The sequence below is a fragment of the Sceloporus undulatus genome, chromosome 7 (genome assembly GCF_019175285.1).
Source record: "Sceloporus undulatus isolate JIND9_A2432 ecotype Alabama chromosome 7, SceUnd_v1.1, whole genome shotgun sequence".
Taxonomy (NCBI): Eukaryota; Metazoa; Chordata; class Lepidosauria; order Squamata; family Phrynosomatidae; genus Sceloporus; species Sceloporus undulatus.
The window spans coordinates 29,346,942-29,360,628 of record NC_056528.1 but is presented as its reverse complement, the minus strand read 5'-3'; the positions used below and the strand labels follow the sequence as shown (position 1 = coordinate 29,360,628).

General features: G+C 46.1%; 1 protein-coding gene across 4 annotated transcripts in view; it reads left to right on the top strand.

The window, feature by feature from the left end:
- The first annotated feature begins 347 nt into the window (after positions 1–347).
- The window catches only part of KDM4B (lysine demethylase 4B), a 128,675-nt gene continuing 115,335 nt past the window's right edge, over positions 348–13,687 (top strand). The window contains exon 1 of one of the 4 annotated variants that reach the window (XM_042479455.1): positions 348–465. The gene's annotated coding sequence lies outside the window, so the exon portion shown is untranslated. Of the gene's footprint in view, positions 466–11,960; positions 12,225–13,687 lie in introns of those variants that run through there. The other 3 variants (XR_006105033.1, XM_042479456.1, XM_042479454.1) reach the window with 3 other exon arrangements.

The window sequence follows — 13,687 nt, the reverse complement described above, 5'->3', positions numbered from 1 at the left end:
TATACAAGGCAATTGCAAGGGAAAGCCGCGTGTGCGCATGCGCCGGCTTGGGCAAACCCGGCCCCGCCCCCTCTCGACCCACGCCGCCCAATCAAAGCGGCTCTCACTCCCGCGGCCCCCTTCCCGTGCCTCCCTAAGCCTCTTTCTCATTGGCTCCGCGCCGACCAATGAGGAGAGAGAAAGAATCAACAACGGGAGAGGAAGAACGAAAGAAGCGTCTCTTTAATCCGAGGGCGGAGCGCGATTGGCGGAGAGGGACGTCGCTCTTAAATTAGGACCAATGGGAGCGGAGCGTCGAGGGAAAACAGCCAATGGGAGCTGTGGGCGGGCGCTGGGCGGCCGTTGAGGACGGGAAGGGATTGGCAGCGGCGCCCCTCCCCCTTCGCTGTGTTCTGAGGCGATTCTTCTGGAGGCGACGAAGGCAGGCCTCCGAAGGGCCTCGGTCGGGAGCAGGAGCCCGGGACGGTAAGGCCTGCTCCGCGGGGAAGGAGGCCCTCCATCTGCAGCCCTGCAACGCTCGGGGCTCTGGGTATTCCTCACGGCAGGAAAGGGGCGGGATTACGTGGCTCTTGGGGCCCCTTCCGAGTCTGGGGCTCCTGGAGGGCAGGAAGCGGGTGGGACAAGGCCAGCGCTCTTCCAGGGGTTTGGGACTCCAACTCCCAGAATCCCAGGCGGTGGGCCGAGAAGGCCGAGGCTTCTGGGAGGCGGAGTCCAAAGTCTCTGGGAAGGGCGCAGTTTGGATGGCCCTCGGGGTCCCTTCGGAGTCTAGGATCCTCTGCTTCAGACCTCGCAAACCCCATGCTATACATTTGGGTCTATGGTTCTATGCTGTGATGATGATGATGATGAGATTGCATTGTGGGTCCCTTCAGGAGAGAGGCAACATGCTCCCCCTCGCCCTCTTCTCTGCATGTTGGACCATTGTTGTTGTTTACTGTTCATTGTTGTTGTTGTTGTTGTTTTGCCTTCCAGTCATTCCTAGCAAGGCAGCTCTGTCATGGGTTTCTCTCGGCAGGATTCCTCCAGAGGAGTTTGGCCATCGCCTTCCCTTGAGGCTGAGAGAGTGTGACTTCTTGCCCAAGGGTCACCCCATGGCTTTCCATGGCTTTGAACCCAGGCCCCCCAGAGCCACAAGATGAAGCCACGCTGCCTCTCAAAGAGGAGTGAAGGTTTTCTTGGCCGGGTTTGTTCAGAGGAGGTTTGCCTCCGAGGCTGAGAGAGTGTGACTTCTTGCCCAAGGGGACCCAATGGGTTTCCATGGCCAGGCCTTGAACCCTGGTTAGGTGTGGGTTTGTTTTCGGTGGGCCAGACCCAGAAATAGTCTGGCTCTAAGTGCTAGGGAATCCTGGGAATTGTAGTTTAATGTGGCCCCGGAGAAGGCTCAACGTCTGAGAAAACTACAATTCCCAGGATTGCCTAGCATTGAGCCAATTGAAGTGGTATTAAACCAGATTACTATTCCTACAAGGTCTTTTTGGGGTCGCAACACACTACAGTTCCCAGACATCCACAGCATGGAGCCAAGGCACTTAAAGCGGTCTCAAACCAGGTTGCTTCTGCAGCATGCCTTGGACCTGACACAGCTAAAGCTTTGACTTCATCTCACTTAAGTGTTAGCAAAGGGAGAATTACACACAGCGTCCCAGTCTTTGCAGCCTTGTGTCCTGTCTTGGTGTTGATAATACGGGAAGTTTACCACCAAATAAACATGTTACGGTAAACATGTTTGCATTTATGGTTCCCATAAACACAGCGCATCCAAGGAGTGAGTGCTTCAAAGAAAAACCCAAAGCCAGTGTGTTTTGGGAACCTATGTTTGGTCCTAATATCAGGCTAAGGCCCAAAACACACCTAGTTTAGAGACTGCTTTAACTGTCCTGGGGATTCTGGGAACTGTAGTTCTGTTTTTGTTGTTATTGTTATTATTATTATTATTATTAATTTTACTGTTTAAATAAGCCACACATAAATCCATCGCTTAGTTTGCTACACTCTTACAATCTGTAACACACTAAACCTATGTAACGGCATAAAACATACAACGACTTCCTCTCCTTTACAGTACTTTGACAATTCAATTTAAATACACATTTTGTAGTTTGTCATCCCATTATAGGCTTTATTCTCATAGTCTTTTCTTTAACTCTCTTTTCCTTTCGTTGTCTCCATTCTACAAGGGTTCATTCCAGACAAAATGTCACAAATAACGGAGACATTATAGTTATATATATATATATATATATATATGTCCTCTATTCATACCTTTATTATTACATACTTGTAGTCCTAGGCCCTCACAAACTTAGCAGAAGTGTGTATGTGGGTTTGTGTGTGTTGGGGTTAGGGAAGGGGTTGTTGCTACTCCATCTCTAAGTTTGGAAAGAAGGCTGCATGGAATGAGGAGGAATACAGGGCAAGAGAAATGCATTAATGCTGCAAAGGCACTGAGTGTGACTGACCCTTGGAAAACGTATTTGGAAATCCGGGTCCAAAACATACTGCAGAAATAATCTAGTCTGAGACCGCTTTAACTGCCCTGGCTCAATGTTAGGGAATCCTGGGAACTGTAGTTCGTTGGTGCATCAGAGCTCTCTGACAGAGAAGGCGGCCCAATGTCTCACAAAACTACACTTCCCAGGATTCCCTAGCATTGAGAGGTGTCAAACTGGATCTGTTTTGGACCTTAGTCTGATATTAAGAACAAAAATGGATTCTCGAAACACGTCGAGTTGCCTAGTTTGGGTTTTCCGTAGCTTTTTTACAATGGTGGTTGTATTCAGGGTGTGTAACCCATCATTCATGGTCTGGAAACATGCTGAAATGGATACGGCGTGCAGTAGTTGTGAGGAAGTGTGTAAGGTGTGTGATAGTAGTGGGAACGTCTTTAATATGAGAGACACCTGTGGTTCTGGGGAGGGAGAGTACATGGTGGAAATGCTGTGTCCAGACTGTGGCCGAAGGGCCTTGTGGGATATGTCCAGCCTCCTTCGCGTGGGGTGTTTGTGGAGAGAAAGAGTAGGATGCAGCATTGTTGAAAGGACAGCCAAAGGTTTGTGGGAGTGTGAGTCGTGGAGGCCTTGTGGAAGCAGGCTTCATGTATGGCTGCATCCACACTGGAGAAATAACCCGGTTTGGCACCACTTTAACAGCCCTGACTCAAGGCTGTGGAATTCTGGGAGTTGGAGTTTGGCGTGGGAACGCTCTGCAGAAATAATCCAGTTTGAGACCCCTTTAACTGCCCTGGCTCAGTGCTAGGGAATCCTGGGAACGCCGGTTTATTGTGGCACCATTGCTCCCTGACAAGAGAAGGCTAAATGTTTCACAAAACTAGGTCCCAGTATTGCCTAGCATTGAGCCGGGGCAGTTAAAGTGGTGTCAAAGTGGATTGTTTCTGCAGTGTGTTTTGGACCCTGGTTGCAGCCGGTGGGATAGCAGTTCCAGGTGGGAGTCCCTGGAAGATTTGTGACCTGTCATTAAACTGCTTGATACGTGTTTCTTTAGGCATTGATTTAGGCGTTTGCCTAAAGTGGATGGATGGAAGGCGTCCTGTTTTCATAGCTGCAAAGAATCAGAAGCCGAGCAATGTAGCATCTAAACATTTTGGAGATCTGTATTTCCAAGCTGGTTTTGTAATGTGATGTTCATGCAGCACTAAGGGCAGCATTAAAGGGCTAGGAGTGTGCCATCTAATCTGAAATTAATCATGAAGCCCACAAAACGTTAATAACAAGCCATATTTTGTCTTGGGACTGAATGGAAGGCAATATTGGTCCCATTTGAGCCTCTGTGGGAAAGGTCCTTCCACAACTCTGGAGCCACAGCAAAGAGGGCCCTTCGTATTTCCTCACAGACTGCATTTCTCCCAATGGTGAGATACAGGGGAGGGCTTTTCCAGTAGACTTCAATCTTCTTGTCATGTATACTGTATATACTTATGGATAAGTCTAGAAATGTAAGTCAGAAATTGCCCCCCCAAAAACCTGAGTCGACTTATCCACAGGTCAATATAGGTACTGTACTTTAACTCCTATTCAAAAAAGGAACCTTCTCCTGGTGAAAAGCAAGACTGGAAGCACTAAGCCCTCTCTATTCTCTCATCCATCCAGCCTTTAGGTTGAGCGGATGCAGTTTTCTAAGTTCTTTGGCATCCTCTGAAGATGCCCATAGCCACAGATGCTGGGGGAACGTCAGGAAGAAACTCTTCTAGAACATGGCCACAGAGCCCCCAAAACCCACACAGAACTATTCTTTGGCATTGCTTTTTCCTTTACTTCATCCTTTGGCTCACTTGTTACATGCCCCTAAATTTTACCCTCAACTTACCCACGGATCATATCAAAATTTTGACTCCAAAGCCTGCCCTCGACTTATAGTAGAGCATATACAGTATATGCGGAAGGAGGTTTCTTCAAGTACAGTCGGCCCTCCACAATTGCAGTTTTGACGTTTGTGGATTTGTATTGTGTTCTCTCTAGGAGTCTCTCTCTAGGTCCTCCGGAGAAATTGTGCTGGAAGTGGACCATAGAGTTGTGCCGGAGGACCTAAAGCCTCATAGCGAAAGCACTTCTCTAGGCATTTCTAGGTCCTCTAACATGATTCTGTGGTCAAATTCTGGCAGATGTCAGGACAGAGTTCTGCTGGAGGACCTAGAGAAGTGTCCTCTTACGTTCAAAAGTGAAATGGTTTGAGTATGCATTTGGATTCATTATAAATCTGAAAGATACATTTATTTTGTGAGTTATGGAATTTGGACTGCCTTATCTCCCTGGCCACCTGAACGGAGTAGAAACCGGTCCTTAAGTGGCAGCTCCAGCTTTATGGCTCTTTCATTTTCTTTTCTCACTTTTAACAGTCGAGCGAGTCTTCAGTGTTGGAAGGAAGATAGAAAGGCCAGATCTCTCCACTGGAGTATGAGTTTGGCAAGGACTACCTTTCCCCAGGTATAGAAGAATTTGATTTTAGATATGTAAAATTTATCCTTCCTCAACCCCCAACTTTTCAGCGTCTAGTGGAAATGCATTAGAAGGCATTTTGGTTTGCGCACAATTCTCACTTGTTTCTATAGGATCTGCCCTCGTGTCACTGCTGTTTGTCGATAGTGTAGATTGCAGGGTGGCTATGATTTTTTGGGTGATGCTTTCAGATGCGGTCCTTGCAAAGAGAGGTTTAATGGCTTGAGACCTTTATTTGCTGTATGCCTCTTGAGGAGGAGTAAGTTTCTTTGCCCGCCAATAGAGAGAAGAAGATGATCAACCCCACGTTTTTAAAATTGGGAGTGAAGTGCTGGAGGACTTCGGGGGAAAAATAGGGCATTTTAAATGTATTTGGAGCCTACAGTTACATTTGCTCCTGGAAAGCCTTTTTTTGGAGCGGAAGCATACATCTCTATGATTCTATGGCCTGTTACGGACTGCCAAAATAAAGCTGCTTGGGGTCTCTTTGGAGGTATGCTATTTAAATGATGCATGGGTCCTAAGAATCCGGAAGCCACACCAAAGCTGCCCTCCAGTGCTTAGGAATGGAGTGGGGCTTTGGTACAACCTCCGGACTCTTAGGACCCATGCGTCATTTAAATAGCATACCTCCAAAGAGACCCAAAGCAGCTTTATTTTGGCAGTCTGTAACAGGCCTATGATTCTATCTGCAGCCATTTTGCCGTTCAGCATTGTGTAGACCAGTGATCCTAAAACATCCTCCAGGTTTGTAGCCTTCAGCTCCCAGAAGCCTCAGCCATCTTGGCCAGTAGTCTGGAATTCTGGGAGCTGAAGTCCAAAACACCTGCAAGGTCAGAGTTTGGGAATCACTGAGTAGACGGATGTATTTCCAGCACTGGTGTTTGCACAGATCCTTTTAGCAGAGCTGAGTTACAGGTCATATTGGTAGTATGCAATGCTTGTGCAAGATGTACTGCATAGTTGTAACCCTTCCAAACGCGGTAGAAAGGATTGTAGTGTTGAAGGTGGTGGGCAGGTAGAATGGTTAGCGGCCACAGGGAACCTCGCTTGTTGTAGTTACTTGCCAAGTAGGCACATTGTAGGTGCTCAAGTAGCCAGGAGGAATGAATCAGCCATGTGGCAGCTCATCTGCATTTAAAGCAGTGGTTCCCAACCTGTGGGTCGGGACCCCTTTGGGGGTCGAATGACCCTTTCATGGGGGTCGCCTAAGACCATTGGAAAACATCTATTTAATTACAGTTATGAAGTAGCAATGAAAATAATTTCATGGGTTTGGTTCACCACAACATGAGGAACTGTATTAAGGGGTCACGGCATTAGGAAGGTTGGGAACCACTGATTTAAAGGTTCGATTTTGCATAATTTGGATGGTTTAACCTTGCACAGTTTTTTCCATTGCAGGAATGGATTGATTGCCATATCATGTTAGATTGGGTCATGTTGAGTATATATATACCAGAAACCCCCGAAACAGCGTGCTCCAGATTTCTCTCACTATAACTCCAAGCAGAATTCCTTAGGCCATTGGAGACCGAGAAGATGGAATCTGAAGGTGCCAAGTTAGCAAAGGCTGGAATAAGGGGGAAAGCAACAGTATGTTGTTTCTTTAGTGAACTGGTCTTCCATACATGAGCTGAAAAGGGGATATTCCTCCCCTAGAAGACTCTCTGCAGGCTCCTGCACTTGCGAACCGATCATGGGGTTTTCTTGGCAAGGTTTGATCTGGACACGGTTGCTCTCTTTTTAACTGTCCGGTGGAAGTTAGCATCAGCAGTGTAGTTAGTGCTTTCCTGATACAATTCACACAGAGACAAGCGTTGACATAACTTAGAGCAGTGGTTCCCAAACTGTGCCCTTTAAGAGATTTTGGACTTCAGCTCCCAGAAGCCTCAGCCATGTTGGCCAATAGTTTGGGATTCTGGGAGCTGAAGTACAAAATCCCTTAAAGAGCACAGTTTGGGGACCACTGACTTAGAGCATTCTGCTTTTTCTGGCAAACCCACATCGAGATGAGCAATGGTGTGATATAGTGGATGGTTGGAATGGGAGGCTTTTATTCCAGCTATCATTTCAGACACACTTGAAACCCTTGCAAAAGCCAGGGCCCTTCCCTTCTTTCAGAACAAGGAGAATAAGTGACTTGTGTTGCAGTGAGGTTAGTTGGAAGGAAGTCTTGGAAAGTGCTCTGAAACAAATTCCTATGGGTTCATTTCTCAAAGTCAATGGGTTGCCAGCTTGTGTCTTTCTGCAACTTTGTAGTATAGTAGAATCCATCGCATTTTGTGATCACCTTTGATGCAAAATGCTTATTGATAGGTGAGGCTGGAGGCTGCTCTTCTTACATTAGGTTTATGGGTATGAGGATCAGGCAAGCACAGAATGTATGAGATGCTTCAGCCATTTCACTTCCCAAGGAAATTGTCCAGGTTTTGGTGTCATAAATCTTAAGTCCGAACATGCATTCCAGGTCCCACTTAATCCTGATTTGCTAAATGCTCTCCTGGTTTAAGTGGTCTGTGAATTGCTCTGCTAATTGTTTTGACGGAGTAACTCATTTGTTATCTTCCTAAAGAACTACTTTTAAGAGATCAGCTGCCCATTTGCAGCAGCTGCTGCCATATCTCCCTCAGAGCTAGTGTTGTACTTTACATAAAAATGCTTTAGGGCCAGTTGCTTTGTTGGCTTTTAAAAAGCATTGGACCAACTGGTGGAGGAGGAACTGGTTTAATGCCCTGCTAGCAATGGTAGCTTTCTGTAGCTCCCACACCAAGAGGCACTATGCTTCCCAGCATTGAGGGGCAACAGCATGTGAGATTAGTAGCTTCAGTCCCCTACACTGGGACTTCCTTGTGTCAAAGCCATTTTAAGAAAGGCTGCACTGGACTAGATGAACTGAGGGTCTAATTCCACATTGCTGCTCAATTTTTGTTGTTGTTGTGTGCCTTCAAGTCATTTCTGACTTAGGACGACCCTCAGGCGAAATGTCACAGGGTTTTCTTTTCAAGATTAGCACAGAGGGGATTTGTCGTTGGTCCTCCTCTGAGGCTGAGATGGTGTGACTTGCCCAAGATCACCCAGTGGGTTTCCAGGCTGAGCGGAGGTCCAAACCCTGGCCACCCAGCATCATGGTCAACACTTAAACCCCTTGCACTATGTCCACTTACTTATTAGGACCATTAAATCTCTCTCCCATGCTGGTTTAGGAAACGATCCAGCAGTATTTGTTGGTAACCAATGTCACCACCATCGGCCTTTCTCTGTTGCCCCTGCTAGTTTGAAGCCCTCAGTAACACCGCTTAAAGTGCTTCATAAATGAAATGCTTTCCTTTTGGTGCTATAGAATAGTTTAACTTGGACAGTCAGTAAAGGGTCCCATACAAATCAGCAGGATTATCAGTTGAAGTGGTTTGATAATACAGATCGCAGGTGGACAACTTGGGAATTACGTTTGACTGTAACTCCCACCAGCCCCAGTTGGTTTGGACAATGGCGAGGGATGTTGAGAGTTGCAGTGGAATAACATCTGCAGGAATATAAGTAGCCTAATACTGATGCATTATTTTAATACATCACAAACTTAAATCTGACTCTAAAAGGAAGGGGTGAGGACAGCCACTGTTGACAGTGGAACAAGCTCCCTCAGAGTGCAGTCGAGTCTTCTTCCTTAAGCAGAGGCTGGATGGCCATGTCAATGCTTTGATTGAGAGTTCCTGCATGGCAGAATGGGGTTGGGCTGCATGGCCCTTGCAGTCTCTCCCAACTCTATGATTCTATGATTCTAAATGATAGGACGATAGAATAAAGAAAACATACATTAAAATCAACATTGTACCATTCTTGATGGATTATTTGACTGCTTAAATACTAGTCAAAAGCTTCTTTTCAGTGAGCTTTGTTGTTCCAGTAGAAAAATTAAAATAAATTTGGTATTGTTTATAGTTGGGTGGTTATTATTTTTTAAAGCGCTGTTAACATTTCTTCTTTCCATGCAAAAATGGATCCTGAAGGCATTTTGGATGATTGTGTCTTCATCCTGCTGCTTTATATGCTTGCTTAGTCTCTCCCTCCACAGCTGTTCAGTTTCTGGCATGGAGGAAAGCTCTGAATCTGGGTCAGTGTGTCACACCCACCGGAGGAGGGCCTGCGAGGGTGTCCTATGACCAGCCCCACGAATGGGAATTGGCCTTTCGACAGGCATTCCAGCCTGACCCCTTTTCTAGGAGCCTGTGGAGCTGAGCAGAAAATGGCTGGATTCGTACATTGTCAGCGTACAGAGGAAGGGAAAGTCGGGGAAGGAACGGCTAGAAATGACAGGCCTGTAATCTTGGTGGGAAGGGAGCTGTTTAGGCAGCCCCAAGGAAGCCCTTTCAGCCATCTGTTTGCTGCTACCGTTCCTTTCCTGACATGGATGAAATAGAGTAATGATGCCAAAAGGGCCGGCTGTTACCTATCTTCCCGGGAGGATAGTACTGTGAATGGGTTTATTTTATTTATTTCAAAGATTTGTATCCCTCCTTTCTCCCACAAAAGGATTCAAGGCAGGTAGGTGTGGGAATGCGGTGGCTTAGTGGATAAGACGCCAATTCTGACCGTCGGAAAATTGGAAGGTTGGCACTTTGAGGCCCGGTTGCTGCATGATGGGGTGAGCTCCTGTCACTAGTCCCAGCTTCTGCCAACCTAGCTGTTCGAAAGCATGCAAAGTAGATAAATAGGTACCACTTCTCAGTGGGAAGGTAACAGCGTTCGGTGCAGTCATGCTGGACACATGAGCACCGGAGCTGTCCTTGAACAACGCTGGCTCTTGGGCTTAGCAATGGAGATGAGCACCTCACCTTACAGTTGGTTATGACTAGATATTTGTGTCAAGAGACGACTTTTACCTTTCTGTGTGGTAGACAATGTGAATGTGTGCTAGACAGTCTGTTAAAGTTAAAGCTGCTTGCAGGTGCTTGTGTGTTTTAACCACCATCTGTTAAAATACGCAAGCACCATCTGTTGTTGTTCTTGCTGTAGTGGTGTGCCTTCTAGTTGTTTCTGACTTACGGCGACCCTACAGTGGAACCTATCATGGGGTTTTCTTGGTATGGTTTGTTCAGAGCAGGTTTGCCATTGCCTTCCCCTGAGGCTGAGAGCGTGTGGCTTGCCCATTGGGTTTTATGACTGAGCTGGGAATCGGGTCCTGGACTCCAAAGTTGTAGTCCAGCACTCAAACTATGAGCAGTCACTATCTGCTACTAGTAGCTTAAGCCAGGTGTTCATCCCAGCTAGAGCAGACCCACTGAATCTGTTTAAGATTTTTGACTGTTAACTGTTTGGTGAGTCTGCTCTAGTTGGGACTGTTTATTAGAATCATAGAGCTGGAAGAGACCGCAAGGGCCATCCATTTCAACCCCATTTTGCCATGCAGGAAATCCAGATCAAAGCATCCCTGACAGATGGCCATCCAGCCTCTGTTTGAAGACCTCCAAGGAGGGAGACTCCACTACACTCCGAGGAAGGAGTGTGTTCCACCTGTATTGGCTGGCTGTACTTGTCTGTAGATTCTTGCTCTGTAAGAAAAGGCTGTTGAGTTAGCGATACTCTTTTAATGCCATGCCATTTTTGAAGCATGTTCACGAATTTCTGCTGGAACGCCTTGGAATTATAGCAGTCTGTTAACAAGGGGAGGAATTCTTCCTGCAGTAGATATTTTGTTGAGAATATTGAATTGGAAGATGCGAGACCATTTCCAAAAGGTCTGACCTAGGTCAGGATGAATTTATGGAGCAGGTATGTTTGATCATTATTTATGGAATAAAACCTTTATAAATAGCAGACAGTAGCAAACCCAAATAAAGCTTTTTGGGCCTGTTACAGACTGCCAAAAGAAAGCTGCTTCGGGTCTCTTTGGAGGTATGCTGTTTACATGATGCATGCATCCAAAGAATCCAGAAGCTGCACCAAAGCTGGACTTCAGTGCTTAGGAATGGAGCATGGCTTTGGCGCGACCTCCAGACTCTTAAAACCCAGGCATCATTTAAATAGCATACCTCCAAAGAGACCTGAAGCAGCTTTATTTTGGCAGTCTGTAACAGGCCTTGGTGTTTTATTTAGCTGCCTCAAGGCCTAGAATGATGTAGTGACACAAACTGATAGATCCACATGTTCCCACCATTTCAGTGGTTTGGCTTCATGTGGCACCTGTGTGCGCCCAAGGTCATTTTCTAATTTCAGAAGCATATGCAAGCATGTATTTGGCTATGTGAAAGTGGAATAATCTTTACCAAGTGGCTGCAATGCCCATCATAAGAAGAGCATTTCTTTTAGGAAAAATCCCCCCAAACAAGCTGAGGGTACATGCAGCCTCTAGATAGTTCCCAACTCCTCACCAACCTGATGTTTTAGACTTAGCTCCCAGCATCCAAGACCATTGGCCACAATGGCTGAGGCTTCTGGGAGTTGAGGTCTAAAACAGCTGGAGGACCAGAGTTTGGGAACCACTGCTCTAGACATTGATAGAAGAGGTATCTTGATAATGACACAGCCACATTTTACTTCGTCCTCTGTGGCCTCCCACCATCATTTTGCTATTGATACTGCATCAGTGTTGTATTTGCTGAAAGACATATTGGCCTGTTACAGACTGCCAAAATAAAGCTGCTTCGGGTCTCTTTGGAGGTATGCTGTTTAAATGACGCATGCACCCTAAGAATCCAGAAGCTGCACCAAAGCTGCCCTCCAGTGCTTAGGAATGGAGTGGGGCTTTGGCGCGACCTCCGGACTCTTAGGACCCATGCATCATTTAAATAGCATACCTCCAAAGAGACCCGAAGCAGCTTTATTTTGGCAGTCTGTAACAGGCCATTATGAACTGCAAAATGTTGACATAACATGCTATGGCTTGGAGGGAAGTTAACTGCCTTTATCAGAAACACGGGGGGGGGGAACTTGTTTGGGAGCAGAAGTTGCTAAAATGCTTTGAGAGGAAATCTGTTCTGCCCAGTCGACAAACCTGCGCCAAATCATGCGTGAAAAGCCAGGTTTGCAAGCAGACCTTTATTGTGGGTCAGCACATGGTCTCATTTGGTTGCCACTCTTTTTATAACTAGAGGTAGAGAGAAGTGTGAGCACTGACTTTTCCCCTCCCCTTCCTCTCAGCGGTTCTATACTTAGCGGCTGTAATGAGCTTAATCCGAAGAATTAGTTGGGCTGAGCGCATCTCACAGTCAGTGCTGTCTCTTGAGCCCCGAAGAGGTTCTCCTTTGGTGTGAGGCCGGTCCTGTTGGAAAGGTATACTTCTTGCTAGTTTAATATTTATGATACTCCTTGGTGCAAAATTCACTCACCCACCCTTTTCTAGTATATGAAGTGCAGGCAACTGAGACTGCTTCTAACTTATTCAGAGACAGCGATACGTTCTTTCGTTGTCTCGATAGGGCATCGACTTCAGTATGTATAGTATGTACAGTGGTCCTTCCACATTCGCTGGGTGAAAGCCCCATGTATGTGGAAAAACCGCAAATAAAAATAAAACCGCTATTCTTTTTTACTTTATGGTCAACATCTGCCAGGAGATGATCATAATAACAAGCTGGAGGACCTACAAATGTCTAGAGAAGCATTCTCTCTAGGAGCTTCTAGGTTCTTCAGCACAACTCTATGGTCAGGCAGAGTTGTACTGGAGGACCTAGAGATTCCTAGAGAGAACATATTAATCCAAACCGCAGATAGTCAAATTCATAAATCCGCAGATGTGGAAGGCCAACTGTAATTACACACAGGCCTGTATTTTTCATACAACTTGGATATGTAGAGCTTTTAATGTTCCAAGGCTGACCAGCCAGCTCTTATGATGCTAGATCTAGATCAACGATTCCCAAACTCTGGCCTTTCAGGTGTTTTGAACTTAGCTCCCAGAATCCAAGATCGTTGGCCAAGATGGCCAAGGCTTCTGGGGGCTGAAGTCCAAAACACCCGGACGACCAGAATTTGGGAATCACTGCTCTAGACAGTTTGGACTCAAGCTCCAGAATCCTTGCCCGTCAGACAAGCTGCCTGGACATCTGGGAACTGAAGACCAAAATGCTTACTATAGGCCACTGGTGTTAGTTTTGTGTGATCTTTTTTGGCGCATGCTGGTTCCTGCATTGTGTGCTGATTCTCACATTCTGTATTAGTCAGAAAATGCATACAGCTCTGTGGTTTTTAGGCCTGCTCTCCAACCCCTCCAGATCTCCCATTTCTCTCCTCCATGCAGCAGAAGGTGATCTGTTTTCCTGAGTCTACCAATGGCTAGGGAGTTTTTGACTCCTGATTTGAAGTAGTCATGAAATCAGCCTTGAATGGCTCCCCTCCCCCAGATATCTGACTCACTTGCATTGTTTTCCTTATTCAGGACTGATTTTGGGTTTGCATACTGCTGCCATTGTTGCTTTATGGAAATTTGGGGCATTGCTGTAGATCTGACCTAAGTTGCGATGCATGAAGGAATCCCAAAGTCCTTTGCTGCCCTCTGGTGATATTTCAAGCATATAGCATATTACCTTTACAAATACCTTTCCTTCTTTCTCTGCATCCAGAATTAAAGTGTAGGACATTTGAAATCAAAAGAACGTGGTCAGTCAGCATACATAGGCTGGCCTCTTGTTGTTTAGTATTAACTAGAGTAGACCTACTTGTTGCACATTAAGTCAATAGGTAGATAAATCTGTCAATGGTTCTACTCTAGTCAGGACTAAAAGTGGATTTAGGGC